Genomic DNA, 15,964 nt, shown 5'->3' on the forward strand with positions numbered 1-15,964 from the left:
GCTACATACTTTTTTACATGCATACCAGTAATTTGACATTTATAATTCACTGTTGAGCTGAATTTCTGTCATTTTTTTACTGTCAAGTTTTCCACATTTTGAGATAAATGTCCCTTCTAATTACTATATGAATTTGAACTCCAACATTCAATTTTTCCCCCTGTCCCTTATAATGGAGTACCACATTTGGCTGAAGTCTGATTTGTAAGACCATTTAGGAAAAGTGATCATTTCACATGTATCCCCATCCCCACAAAACTGTACATGGGAACCCCTTTCTTGATTGTACTCTGCCTTACTTGTGAAAGTACGATTTAAAACTCATCCATCAGTACTATTTCCAAGAAAATAAGGTTATTAATGGCAGAATGAAACTGAGATAATTAGGATATAATCTTAATGGAACAAAAGTCAGAGAGGGGTTTTTCAATAAAGCAAAACTGTAGTTAACGACTGTCACTCAGTTGTACCGGTGCTCATTAATCTCTTTTATTTCTGTTTATTTATGGTTTATATAATTGAAATAAAGTCATTTGCTTAGAATATTGCCAAAGGAGAAATGCTTTCTGCTGTGAAAAGCGGCATCTCAGAATAAAGTTAAATAAAATCCGGGGTGAGATGAGGTCTTCCCTTATCATTATGGCACCTCGAAGATATTTCTTTTTTAAAGTTGAGAGATTATTTTTACTATCAGTGTTTAGTTTTAAGGTTCAGGTAAATAGCATGTTGAAGAGACGCTATTCATGTAAGAAATTGCTTTGAGGCCCAGAAATGATTGGTGTGGATAGAGTGGAGGAAAGGGTGAGCAGCCCTTAGTGTCATCATAAAAAGCTTCAGCTTAAAGGAGTCAACGACATACAATCTTTCTCTGTCGTAACCAAGCTTTAAAATACAGCAGTAAATAATAAAAGTACCACGTGCCAATACAGAATTTTATGTTTTAAATAGGTGTTTATAAAAATATTGGTAGTATGCTGCTTGTTTGTTGATTAAAATAAGGCTTCACGCATAAGAATATAATGCCCTTTCTTGATTTCCAGGAAATGAATAGAATGTGAACACTGAATGCATGCAAATAGGACCTATAATAATCAAATACATTTCCCTAGATTCAGATAAGACCAAAGATGATGGACTTTGGCTACTGACAGAGTTTTAAAATGTTATTATTTGCTTTTATACCAGCACAACTTCTGTCCCTTTGTTTAAACATTTGACAATTTTCCAACTATAAAGAAAATCTATGCCAGTCAACAAGTTTCAGAAATATTGATTGGAGCTTTCACTGATGTGTAAAAATGTGCCTGAACTATAGACGTAGATTTTCTGTCTGAAAAAAAAATTTGTTTTAAAGTTTCATATTGATCCTTGTGCCATTTGGTTTTCACTAGGCTTATGAAAGATAAAGCAGTGATTTAACTCTTCATAGAGACATCCAATGTGTAATAATTTTTAAAGTGATGTATAAGGCTTCCTTCTTTTAAAATAATTTTATAGCATATTTAATAATGTGCTCTCATTTTATATATCAATTTCCAAAAAGATAAATAAAAATTTTTCAAAAAATAAGTAGTGCCTTCACAAAAGCTGACAAAATGGCCAGTGCTTCTTTAGTTTTTGCTGGCTACCAGGCATTGTGCTGGATACGTGACACATCCCAGAAACGCTGTAAGATGCGTTGCATCTTGCAGCAACCCCACGTGGAGGTACTCTGAGGGGACTGAGACTTATGGAGACTGAATGCCTTGTTCAAGGCCACTCATCTATAAAAAGTGGGATTTGGTTTCAAACCAAGTTCTGACCTGAGGCAAGGCTCTTACATACATTGCTGTGTGTCTACTCACAGTCTCATTTACTGAACACTTAACAAGTACCAGACACTGTCCTTAGTAATTTACAGGCTGTGAAATGTATCTTCTTTAGCACCAAACCTAAATCATAATCTAAGACAAGAATTTTGACTCAAATGGTACTTCTGGGTTTAGGCTGAGTGGGAAGTAGAAGGGTGTATAGGTAGGGTCACCTAAAGCTAATATGGTAAGTGGGCCAAGTGTGTTTTCAGTGCCTTTTCATTCCCATTTTCTTCCCTCCCCCAAGTCTACTTCCCATTCCCATAGAACAAATTTTCAGAAGAAGATACTCCTGCCAAAAATGTGAATTTGATTAGGGTCATCTAGAAAACCAAATGGAAGTTAAGCTCTAAGGAAATAGATTCACTCGTGCATTCATTCACTCATTCATTCATTTGTTTTAAAGTATGAAAGGGATGTGAGGACCAGAGAATATCCTAGAAATCATATAGTTCAAGGGTGGGAAACTAGAGTCCCTCCAAATAGGGCCTGCAATGTGGCTTTTCCCCATTATATTTTATTTTGAAAAATGGAATTTGAATGCCTTTAGGTGAGGCATAGTTTGTCCAGTACACCATAGATCCTCACCACCAATTCCATCATACTCTCATCCTTGTTCCACACATTCCCTACTTGGTCCTTAAATCATTTTAAGCTTATGACTGCAGATAGTCACACATAGAAAATTTTGAGAAGCCTGAGTCCAAATAAGTTAGATTCCCTCCCCAAAGTAAATATCATCTTATTCTTTTCAACACCTAGGACAGTGCTTTGCACATAGGAAGTTCAATAAATATTTAGTGAATGAATGAATGAATGAATGGGACAGACTTGAGACTGCAACCCAAGTGTCCCTGGTCCGATCCAGTGTTTGTTGCACCTTATCACTTAATCCTTGGGAGGAATGGGGCAACATCTCTATTTTTGTGCACAGGAAATTTGACTCTATCTTTCAATACATGATTTTTCTTTCTCTGCCTAAATCAAATGAGGCCTAAACTAAAAGTAATTCAGCCAGAGGAGATTCATTCAAAGGTTGGTTTGAAATTGAAATCATGTAAACACAGCAACTAAATGTACAGTACTTTCCAGAAGACCCAGAAAATCACATTTACTTCCAATAAAGTCATGATTATTGATGTAGTACACTATCTTCATCCCTGAGAATGAAAGGGACAAAGAAATATGACAAAGTTAATATCTTTGTCAGCCGTATCCAGAATGTTTTAGGAGCCTGGAGAAACCTTTGGACTGAGCTGACTTTATAGCCAAACATCCCAAAAAATAAAAAATAAAAAAAAAAATAACAGCCATTTATCTATCACTATGATTAATCTACTCTATACCAACAGCTGGCTATTTAGAAAACAATTGGTTCCTTTATTCAGCATTCATTTGTATATTTAGTATGGTATAGCTTTGAGCTGATCCTTCTATCATTTTTATAGCGTGTCAGCCATATGACTGCTCTGGAGAACCTTGGAATGTCCATTAGGGATAATTGTATAAAGTAAGAAAAATTATACTTTTGATTGCGAATGAGTTTTAAGGCAGTAACCATGTTGCCACAGGTGTGAGAGATACTCTAATTGGGCCTATCAAGCGTACAAAGTCAGGGCAGGGTATGGCATATGTTGAACTGATACCAGGTCTTCATCTGCCACGTAACCATCTGCATGACCATCACATTACCATTACAAGCTGTTTCAAAGCCTTCAATGCTCCTTATTTTCTAACAACAAATTCCAAGTCCTGAGCATGTCAGTCAAGGCTCACCATGCTGGATGCTCAATAAATATTTTTTCAGTAAGCTCATGGATATGTGCTGGCATACATTGTGTCCTGCATTCACCCAAGAATTCTCAAAGGCCTCTGAGCCTTGTTTAATTTTTTTTCTATGACTTTTCCCACAATTCCCTGGGAAAGCCCTTCTCTTACTTCAAGCATATCCCCAGCCTCACCTCCTTTATGAAACTATTTCTGTCACTGTCTTTGAGCATCCTCTGAAAAGTTTAAAGCAATTGCTCTCTCCTTTCTAATATATTGCACAGCACTTTCTTGGCTGCTATTATGCATATATCACACTTTACCTATTTTATAGCTATTATGTACATGGTGTGTTACCTATATTATAGATGTTAGGTGCAAGCCTATGTTACCTATATTATAACATTTTATATATATACTTGTTCCCTAAAAAATGTAAGCTGAGAGGAAGTGGTGATATCTTTTGAGATATATCCCCAGCTCTACCATTTTTTGTTTATTTGAGTGTGACTATAAAGTAGTATATTTTCTCCTTTCTTCTTTTTTTTTTTTTAATTTTTATTTACTTATTTATTTATTTATGGCTGCGTTGGGTCTTCGTTTCTGCGCGAGGGCTTTCTCTAGTTGTGGCAAGTGGGGGCCACTCTTCATTGCGGTGCGCGGGCCTCTCACTATCGCGGCCTCTCTTGTTGCGGAGCACAGGCTCCAGACGCGCAGGCTCAGTAATTGTGGCTCATGGGGCCCAGCTGCTCTGCGGCATGTGGGATCCTCCCAGACCAGGGCTCGAACCCATGTCCCCTGCATTGGCAGGCAAATTGTCAACCACTGTGCCACCAGGGAAGTCCTCTCTTTTCTTCTTACCTTTTTTTGTTCTTTTCTTACTTAAACATTTTTTAAAAACTATGAAATTTGCACAGCAAATATAATTTCATCTTTCAAGCTGATATTTATTTTGTTCATGCTGACATCATTAAAACACGTTTTAAGATCATCTCCTCTGGAATTGTTTTAAAAGTCAGTCTCATTACTTTCTGCCAGCCTTTAGTTTTTGGTCTCATTTTGGTTTGTTAAAAAATTTTAACTCATGTTCAAAATTTGAAGACTTGCAGCAACTGAAAAAAAAACTGAATGCCAGACAAGAGTTATTGGTTAAAAGAAAGTGTAATAATCCTTATAAAGAATATTATGCAACCATTAAAATAATGATATGTAGGAAATTAGGAAATTATTTGTATAAAAATTGTTCATTCTGTTTTCTTTTTTGTTACTAGTGATGATTTTCCTCTTTCTATAAAAAAATAATTAAACTAAAGAGAATTTGAAAGAGCAATTCAATGGACACCGGTATATCCTTCTCCTTGGTTCATTGATTATTAGCATTTTGTAAACATTTTCTTTATCTGCTTTTCTGTTTCAATTTAGATTGATGGAGAGAGAGAGAGATAGGTACGTGTGTGTGTGTGTGTGTGTGTGTGTGTGTGTGTGTTGTGTGTGTGTGTTTCCTAGGCCCAGAGGGTTTTTCTTCATCTTTAGAGTCTAAAGTCTAAAAAATACTAGTTTTATTAGAGCTTGTCTGGGTCAGTTTTCCCAGTTACACAGTGGGTCCTTTTAATATGAGTCAGGTCTTCTTTTATTACCAGAATTTCTTCCTTTGATTGTAACTATATATTTCATTATTTTTAAAAAATTTTCTGGGGATCAGATCATTTCTATGATAAATGTCCTATAGTCTATTTTATATATCAATTACATTTTCTCTGATTTTTTTTCCAGTTTCTTTTGTTTTCATTGACATGGCTTTATGTTTGCGTTTCTTTAATATCCTTTATGATCTATTATTGTTGTTGTTTAATCCATTCTCCCTTGTGCACCTTGTAATTTAGCCTTTATTTCTAACATGATTTTTATAATTTTAAAAGTATCATTTCTTTCTGAGTTTGTCAATTCTTCATCTCTATTTTTTTTGCCCATTTCTGTTTTGAAGTTTATAAATTACGATTTAATTTTTTTTTAATTTTGTAAATTCTTGTTTAAGGTTTATTTAATTTAGTCTCCTTCTGCTTTATTGCAGTTTCATTAAGGAGAATATAAACTTAAATACTTTGATTTGCACTTTCCATTTTCCTTGTGCAGTAGTTTTGTATGAACATCATTGGACATCTTTTTAAAAAATTTTAAATGTGTTTGATTTTCTTAGACCAGGGGTAAGTTTTATGCAGACAAAGGAGATAGGTTTGGCTGGCCTATTAGTAAAAGAGTACTTCCTTCTTTTGATATGGTAATGTTAATTTTCTTTTATTGATTTCATTTTTTTTTCTCTTGGGGATGTGGATGATTGTGTCTTCTGATTTTGTAACTTTGTTCAGGCCCTTTAACTTCCATCTCTTACCTCCTTCTTTTACATCACCCTCAAGCCTCCAAAGGGACCTTTTTCCTTCCAGAAGTGGTGCTTTCCCAAGAGTACTATTACTGGTCTTATGCACTTTATCTCTTTCCTTTTGGTTTCCTGGGTATGGATGTAGAAGGTCCTGGTTGAGCAATAAAGGGTGTACTTTACAAGCATTCCCAAGTAATCAGTGACCTTCTTCTTTTCCTAAGCAATTTCAATCAAAGAAAAGGAATGATTTATGGAAAGAAGAGAATAAAAATGCCTCGAAGGTAGATAGTTGTATATTGCAAAATATTTGTGCAACAATGATAACGAACACATTTAGAATATTTGGATGATTAATCACTACAGATGTGTCACAAGGATTATGACATTGTTCTCCCTCAAAAGAACATAATGGAAGTAAATTGAAAGTAAATAAGAAAGGGAATATGCTCCAGGTGCTATCAACCTTTATTTGCTGGTGTTTTAGAGTTCTGAAGTTTTCTAGAGTTCAAGAAGAAAGAGTTAAAATGAAACAGAACTAGCAAATTCACAATTAAATTAAACTGTTGACCATTAGAGAATTTGATAATATAAGGTTGTACATTTGTAGTATTGAGAATTTTTATTCATCTCATTTCAGAGCTATGTATTTCTCCTTAAATGGAAAAACCTAGTATTTTATTCTTAAGTATGAGCTTTCTGATGACATGATCAGAATCAAGCTTTCTCTCTCCCACCCTTTCTCTTTCCATTATTCAGACTTATCAGTGCTGTTCACCAAACATTTCTTATTCTCCTTGGGTACATGGAGTTAGTTGTGACCATATTATCTATGTTGGTCAAGGAAATGTGAGCAAAAGTGCTGTGTGTCCTACTCCATGGAAGTATTAAGAACCAGAGTGCAATGCACCCTACTTTTTGCAGGGCATTTTTCCTTCTATCTTTACCCAGCTCCTGGAGTGAGGGAGATGAAGAGCAAGGCCCTCAACTCCCCATACTACCATCCCTCACACACCCAGGAGACAGGTAGAGTAAGAAATTAACTCTGAGATTTTGTTTTTGTTTTTAACTACAATATTATTTAGCCTATCCTGTAAGTGTGTAGAGAAAGAAGGACAGTTACTTTCTTCATGCAAGTTTAGCATTTTGGAGTTGGGGAAAATTTTACACCATAGGTCAATTGTGTTATAACTTAACAGTTCATATTATATATATGTGTATTAAATATACATATATAGCCATATATGTTGTTATATTTTAATAACATAGCATTTTATTTCTTCAAACACTTCAAGCTAACTCATTCTTGAGCATCCATAAGGTCAGTTCCCTTTGCAGGATTTCTTCCCATACTTGTGTGGTTGGCTCCTACCCATCCTTCAGGTCTTGGCTAGGATGATGTCTCCCCTGAGAGCCTTTCTTGGTTACCCGATCTAAGTAGATCCTGACCTGTTACCTTTTATTGCAGCATCATGTCTGGATTTTCTGAGCTTGCAAGTAGATATTTATTTGCCTGTTACATGTTTATTGTCTTACCCTCTAGCCTGTCAGCTACATGTATCTGTGTCTGTCTTCTTCACCACTGTAAAACCTGTACAGGGCAAAATGACAGGTTCAAAGTAGACAATTAATGCATATTTGATGATTAAACAAATGACAAAATTATTGTAATAAATGTACATGGAATAGTTGCAACTCTATACAATATTTTATATAATCATGAATTACAGCATTTTCCCCCTAAAACATGAGTTCTTTTAAGCTGGTGGTAGAAAGTGTGGAAATAGAAGTAGTTCAGAGGTTTTGTTTCTTATTCAAAAGAAATTGGTCATCAGCATCATTATTATTGTTACTGTTATTATTATGATTTACTTTTGGGGGCGCCTGTCAATTTTTAACAGGAAAATGTGCTCTTGTATTTCTAATTTTAAAATACCAATCGAGTATATTATCAGCATGATGTAAGTGTTAAGAAGTCTGCCTGTGATTGTGCTAGGATAGCCAGTACATTTTCAACTCAGATTGACAGCATAAATGATCTAGGCACTACAAGTTTCTGTTTAATAATAATAAATTTTATTACAAAAACTCTATGTACTATAATATCTAAATACATGGTTAGAAAAGTTTCTGGATTATTTTCTTTTTAGAAAATAACAAAATAAAATTATTTTTAATAAAATTATCATTTTAATAAAAAATAAAACTATTTAGAGTGTTCAATTGATTTGACTCCACTGGGCCAATGCCAAACCCAATCTTCGGAGTTTACAATCACTATAAATGCTTTTTGTTAATATTTGGTTAAGGACTTTAGAAGCGTAAAAGCATCTAGTCACATGTTTTTGGAGTGTAGTTAATGTTGTGAATATAAATATTTTATGTAACAACATTTTCAGCAAAGTTAGACTTTCAGTGATTCCATATTATCAAAATAGTGATATAAGACTACAATATGGTTAAAGAATAATTTCAGAAATAATTAAGACATTACGTTTGTAGTTAACATACTTAGGGGGAATGAGCCTTTTGTATATAATCAAAATAATAATAAATGCCAAGGATTTACGGATTAGGCTCAAAAACTGTTTTAAGAAATCTTTAATCCAAGAATTCATAAATAACTGTACACACACACACACACACACACACACACACACACACACCATTTTGGCTAGTTTAAGCAGGAAACACTTTACTAGAGAACATAGGAAGATCACAGTTTTTGGAGGGCTGAAAAAAAAGCTTCTAGTCTAAGCTTTCAGAAGGGACTTGAAACCACAGCAGAACCAAGAGGACTGCTGTGTGTGCCATGATCAGGAAACTGCAAAATTAGGAAGCTTTCCTCTTGACTGCTGGCTCTACCATCTCCCTGCTACTACCCTGATTCATACCTGCAAGCTGAATGGGTGCCTTGCACCCTACCCCTCTCCCTCTATAACTCTCTTTCAAATGAAAGAGGAATCCAAATTACATCTGGGGCCCAAGCTACAAGCGAATATAGAAAAGGTCATTTTTAGATTTTGAAACTCTGCCACTGAAGGGAGTGGGTGTTGAGAAAGCCTATACAGCCCTTATAACATCAAACACAATTAGAATTATGCTATCTAGACAGCTTTGTGTCTTGCATTTTTTCAGATTAAATTTTATCACACTCATTTCTCACATCTTAAATATGTTATAAAATCACATTGTTGGATGACATGATTCAATTTATTGAAATAGTTTAATCATTTTGATTAATAAATACAATTTTACAAATTATTAGAAAAATATAGTACATAGCACATATGAAGTACTCAATATATATTTGTTGAATGAATGAATGAATGAATATCATTTGAGGATCCAGGTTGATAACAACAATACCATCTTAAATGCATGATACCTGAGATCATTGTCATTTCTACCCATGGGTTGGAGGGAAGAACCTGGAGGGGTGGTTTCGGGAACTTTATGGGGCAGGCTTGGCAGTAGTATATCTTATTCATAGCAGTAACTTCTGCTGACATTCTGTGGGAGAGAAAAAGACACAAAGTCACATCTAAAGGCAAGGGAGAAGGGAGGATAGGAAATGGAGTGTTCCTGGGGTAGAAGTTTTAAAGGACAGCCTTCAACACAGCATGAGAGGAATTCAAACTTATTTTTCTACCTTGTCTATAAGGCCCTTCATACTTGGATTATTCATTGGTTAACAGTATTTTTGAAACTGCTGATCATTCGCAATTTATATTATTACTATCTAATTTAACCTTAACAACACATTTTCTCTAGAAGGAAGGAATAAACATTAAGTGGAGACATGATGCATTTGAAATATTTTTATCAGAACAGTTGACTGTGTAGCATAACTAAACAGAATTCTTTTCAACCATCATGATACGTGGTTTGTAGCCAATGCCTAACTCTATTGAGACAACTGAAATAAGTTGTTTGAACTGAAATAGTTCTATAAGCATCCAGACCTTCCTCATTCTCTTTGATATATATACCTAGAGTACAGCTTTTCTTCCTAAATTTCCTATAAGTAGTCTACTAAAATACAACCAGCTGGTTTATGGTCCTCTTATTTCATTGACCTCACAATCTGATCTAGACTGTGTCACCAACTACTAGGAGTGCACCTTGCCACATGATCACTTTTCTAGTTCTTTATAAGACAGAGGCAGTGCTCCTTCCCCTTTTTATTCACAGCCTGTATCTTCTGTCATTAGGAAGATCATAAGTCCTGTTTAGTACATCACTAACTACATTATTGCTCAGCAAATTACTTCTATTTCTATGCCTCTGAAATACACACAGAAAGTAAGACAAGGTAGGTCAGCTTGACAAATGTTGACTTTGACTAGAGAGAATTTATGTCTACTGCGTTGGCTGAGATAAATTAGACTTAATCACACTTACCATCATCATTAATTTTCTCCCTAGATTCTAAATGATAACAAATCAGTTAAAATGTGTACCTACTCTAGAGTAAGCAGCTCAGCCTTGAGGTTATTATGCAACGGAAGGGAGAGGCTCTTCAAATTATTTATTTTTATGAATAGAGAGCAAGTCTTAAAGAGATAAAATGTGTATGGAATCCACAATAGTAGGTAAATATGACACTCAGCAAATTATCCAATTTGGATAATTGGGTATAATTTTTTGATTTAGCAACTAAATTAGTTGACCAGATAATCTAATGGATTAATTTGTAGCCAATCTGATATGGATTATAGTATTTTTGAAGATTAGGGTAGTATTTATGTTAAAATCTTTTTTTTTAAGTCATTGATCCAACCAAAATTAGGTTCTTTCTCCTAAAAGGGATAAGGTAGATCTTCATTATTCCCATTATCTTTATCTTCAGGAAGACCCTATTTTTAGACAATTTGAGGAAAAAAATGAATAAAAAAAGAAAAAGTATGGTAGTAATAACAATCTTTATTGTATGTTTACAAGGTGCCAAACACCGTGCTAAAGACTCATTCAACAAATATTTTCTGAGGGTCTGACAGGTACTGAGGACACAGCAGTGAAGAAAGAGCCACAAGTCTCTGGAGTTTACATCTTAGAGAGTGGAGATGGACACTATGTGCAATAAATAAGTAAATTTTATAGCATATTCCAATATAGTAAGTCCTATGAAGAAAACAAAGGAGAGTAAGGGTGAACAGGAGTGTTAGACTGGGGCTGAAATTTTTAAACTGAATGGTCATGGTGGTGTTGAACATAGAAATGAGGTAGATGAGGACAATTACAGATTTACAGACTCTATCTGCCCTGGGTTTTCCTTTCCCGTGCCAGCCAGAGTTCTGTATCACTGACCTGTGTTTACGGTTTGCCCTCACTTTCTACCTTCTAGTTTGACTCTGAGGCCCTTCCTCTGTCTAAAGGGTGAGCAAGGCCTTTCCATCTGGGCTACAGTGTTACCTTTTCAGCTCAAATTGTAGCCATTCTTCTCAAAGCCAACCAAGTCCCAGCTCCGCCAGACTCTGACCAGAGAAATTCCCATCCAGTTTTTTTCTTTTCAGAGCACATAGCTAGAAAGGCTAAACTCGTCTGAACCTCTTAGTTTCTCTTTAGCACTCTCTAAACTTTCTCAAGTCTATACAATTTTAAATGAAGGATAGGGATTAAGTTAAATACTTTCATTGACAAATATTACAATTTTAAAATGAAGGATGGGGATTAGATTAGCTACTTTCATTGACAAATATTGTGTCATAGAGTATGATGGCTGCTTTATGTTATATTTATGCATGTAAAAATCTAAGGAAATAGATATTACTCTTCCATATATAGTTGAGGGAATGAGGCTCAGTGAGTGGTTGACTTGGGGCTTAAAGCCATGCCAGAATTTTTTTTAAAAAGGAAAGAGTTGCTTTTACACAATCCCTTCACCTAATATCATCATCCCAATTCTCCAGACATCAGTTATTCCTCTGCCACTTTTTGATAAAATACAGAAATCCGATGTTTGTAGGGTTTGAATTATTGGAAACATTCCATTTCAGGATTAGATTTGATTTTTGTAACAAAATACACCTGAATATAGAATTGTAATTTAATTAATTAATTAATTAATTAATTAATTAATTAAACATCTTTATTGGAGTATAATTGCTTTACAACGGTGTGTTAGTTACTGCTTTATAACAAAGTGAATCAGTTATACATATACATATGTTCCCATATCTCTTCCCTCTTGCATCTCCCTCCCTCCCACCCTCCCTATCCCACCCCTCTAGGTGGTCACAAAGCACCGAGCTGATCTCCCTGTGCTATGCGGCTGCTTCCCACTAGCTATCTATTTTACATTTGGTAGTGTATATATATCCATGCCACTCTCTCACTTTGTCCCAGCTTACCCTTCCCCCTCCCTGTGTCCTCAAGTCCATTCTCTAAGTCTGCGTCTTTATTCCTGTCTTGCCCCTAGGTTCGTCAGAACTTGTTTTTATTTTTTATTTTTTTTTCCATATATGAGTGTTAGCATATGGTATTTGTTTTTCTCTTTCTGACTTACTTCACTCTGTATGACAGACTCTAGGTCCAGCCACCTCAGTACAAATAACTCAATTTCGTTTATTTTTATGGCTGAGTAATATTCCATTGTATATATGTGCCACATCTTCTTTATCCATTCATCTGTTGATGGACACTTAGGTTGCTTCCATGTCCTGGCTATTGTAAATAGAGCTGCAATGAACATTTTGGTACATGACTCTTTTTGAATTATGGTTTTCTCTGGGTATATGCCCAGTAGTGGGATTGCTGGGTCATATGGTAGTTCTATTTTTCGTTTTTTAAGGAACCTCCATACTGTTCTCCATAGTGGCTGTATCAATTTACATTCCCACTAACAGTGCAGGAGGTTTCCCTTTTCTCCACATCCTCTCCAGCATTTATTGTTTGTAGATTTTTTGATGATGTCCATTCTGATCGGTGTGAGATGATATCTCATTGTACTTCTGATTTGCATTTCTCTAATGATTAATGATGTTGAGCATTCTTTCATGTGTTTGTTGGCAATCTGTATATCTTCTTTGGAGAAATGTCTATTTAGGTCTTCTGCCCATTTTTGGATTGGGTTGTTTGTTTTTGTGATATTGAGCTGCATGAGCTGCCTGTATATTTTGGAGATTAATCCTTTGTCAGTTGCTTCATTTGCAAATATTTTCTCCCATTCTGAGAGTTGTCGTTTTGTCTTCTTTACGGTTTCCTTTGCTGTGCAAAAGCTTTTAAGTTTCATTCGGTCCCATTTGTTTATTTTTGTTTTTATTTCCATTTCTCTAGGAGGTGGGTCAGAAAGGATCTTGCTGTGATTTATGTCATAGAGTGTTCTGCCTATGTTTTCCTCTAAGAGTTTGATAGTGTGTGGCCTTACATTTAGGTCTTTAATACATTTTGAGTTTATTTTTGTGTATGGTGTTAGGGAATGTTCTAATTTCATTCTTTTACATGTAGCTGTCCAGTTTTCCCAGCACCACTTATTGAAGAGGCTGTCTTTTCTCCACTGTATATTCTTGCCTCCTTTTTCAAAGATAAGGTGACCATAGGTACATGGGTTTATCTCTGGGCTTTCTATCCTGTTCCATTGAAAAACTGAAACCATTTTCACTAAGATCAGGAACAAGACAAGGTTGCCCACTCTCACCACTGTTATTCAACATAGTTTTGGAATTTTTAGCCACAGCAATCAGAGAAGAAAAAGAAATAAAAGGAATCCAAATCGGAAAAGAAGAAGTAAAGCTGTCACTGTTTGCAGATGACATGATACTATACATACAGAATCCTAAAGATGCTACCAGAAAGCTACTAGAGCTAATCAATGAATTTGGTAAAGTAGCAGGATACAAAATCAATGCACAGAAATCTCTTGCATTCCTATACACTAATGATGAAAAATCTGAAAGTGAAATTAAGAAAACACTCCCATTTACTACTGCAACAAAAAGAATAAAATATCTAGGAATAAACCTACCTAAGGAGGCAAAAGACTTGTATGCAGAAAATTATAAGACACTGATGAAAGAAATTAAAGATGATACAAATAGATGGAGAGATATACCATGTTCTTGGATTGGAAAAATCAACATTGTGAAAATGACTATACTACCCAAAGCAATCTACAGATTCAGTGCAATCCCTTTCAAGCTACCATTGGCATTTTTCACATTACTAGAACAAAAAGTTTCACAATTTGTATGGAAACACAAAAGACCTCGAATAGCCAAAGCAATCTTGAGAAAGAAAAACGGAGCTGGAGGAATCAGGTTTCCTGACTTCAGACTATACTACAAAGCTACAGTAATCAAGACAGTATGGTACTGGCAGAATTGTAATTTTAAAGGAACAGCAAAGTATGTTCCTCATACCGGCATTTTCAGATTTTACCTTCTTAACCATCCTTTAATGTTGGTATTATTACTTTGTCTATTTTATAGGGCAGCAAAATGAGGTTTGTAATGGTTACATAAAATGCCCAGGATGATATGTCTAGAAGTGATGGTACTTAGATGATGAAAACAAATAATAGTCCAATTAATTACTTTTAACAGAAGTGTTAACTAAAATACCTCCCTAAATCAGCTGTGGAGAAAAATGTTACTACTTAGACTTTGATAAAACATACTTATTAAGATTGAAGAAGAAAATTTAAATAGAAGTCAAATAGGAAATCCATATATGACTTTTATTTTAAAAAATTGGAAAACTCTTACGTTTTTTCTGTTTCAAATGAAATGGAATTTTTAAAAGTTAACAATCTTAGGACTTCCCTGGCAGTCAGTGGTTAAAGACTTCACTTTCCAATGCCGGGGATGCGGGTTCAATCCTTCGTTGGGGAGCTAAGATCCCACGTGCCTCGTGGCCAAAAAGCCAAAACATAAAACAGAAGCAATATTGTAACAAATTCAATAAAGACTTTAAAAATGGTCCACATTAAAAAAAAAAAACTAAAAAAAAGTAAAAGTTAACAATCTTATAACCACCTGTGTTAACCTGAGCCTAATATTCCATGTTTTTTCCCTTTACACTTAAATATTATTATTGGCACACACACTACAACAAAAAAGAAACAGCTTTTAATTTAAAATAAAATCAAAATATAAAATGTGTCCTTATGTAATGAAAAATGGCATGATATTTTAAAAGCTCCTCTTTTAATATTTTAAAATGTAGAATGTAAGCATGAATGTTGCTTTAAGAAAGGTACTCATATTATTACAAAAATAGAACTTATGCTTGTGATGTTGCAGTTGCCATGGTTACTACAAATTTGTTAATAGCAGAGCAAATAGATTCATAAACATGCTAATTATATCTGATACATTTTTCAGACTGTTTTATATGAATATGCATATAGTCTGCATAAAAATGAATGTCCCCATCCAATAATTTTGCAAGTTTGGGAAGGTTTTGCTGTATTCTCTATGATGTACTGTATGAGCATTTCAACATAGGAAAAAAGAGAAAAGAAAATATTCAAGCAAATGATTTCATGATTCACAGAGTAGACAACTGTTGTTTTTAAATTAAATAATATAAACAATTCTAAATGCTAATTCTTTACTATACAGTCAGTACTTAGAAAGGCTAAAGTTTTGGATTTATAATAAAGCTCTTCTTTTCTGTCATTCCAGTTAAAGAAATATTAAGAAGCTAGTAAGACAAATGAATATAGTTCTGAGTTTTGACATGAATCAGCATGCTATAAAATTTATACATGAAGATGAACAAAGATTTTACAAATACAATGTTTTCCTTTCTATAGCTTAAGTATTTGGTAACATTGAGTGCACACTGAACGTTGCAAAAATTCAAGGGCCCTGCTCTATCTTTTTCTAAAAAGCAAAGCTACTAACATAATGAGAAGGGAAGAATAGTCTTCTGCAGTTACAAAACCATGAGGAGGGGAAAAAATTGGCCCAGATTACCCATTGAGTGAGCACATGATATAACTCAAAATAGATGCAGGAAAGAGGCTGTG

This window comes from Balaenoptera acutorostrata, chromosome 1 (assembly GCF_949987535.1).
Source record: "Balaenoptera acutorostrata chromosome 1, mBalAcu1.1, whole genome shotgun sequence".
Lineage (NCBI taxonomy): Eukaryota > Metazoa > Chordata > Mammalia > Artiodactyla > Balaenopteridae > Balaenoptera > Balaenoptera acutorostrata.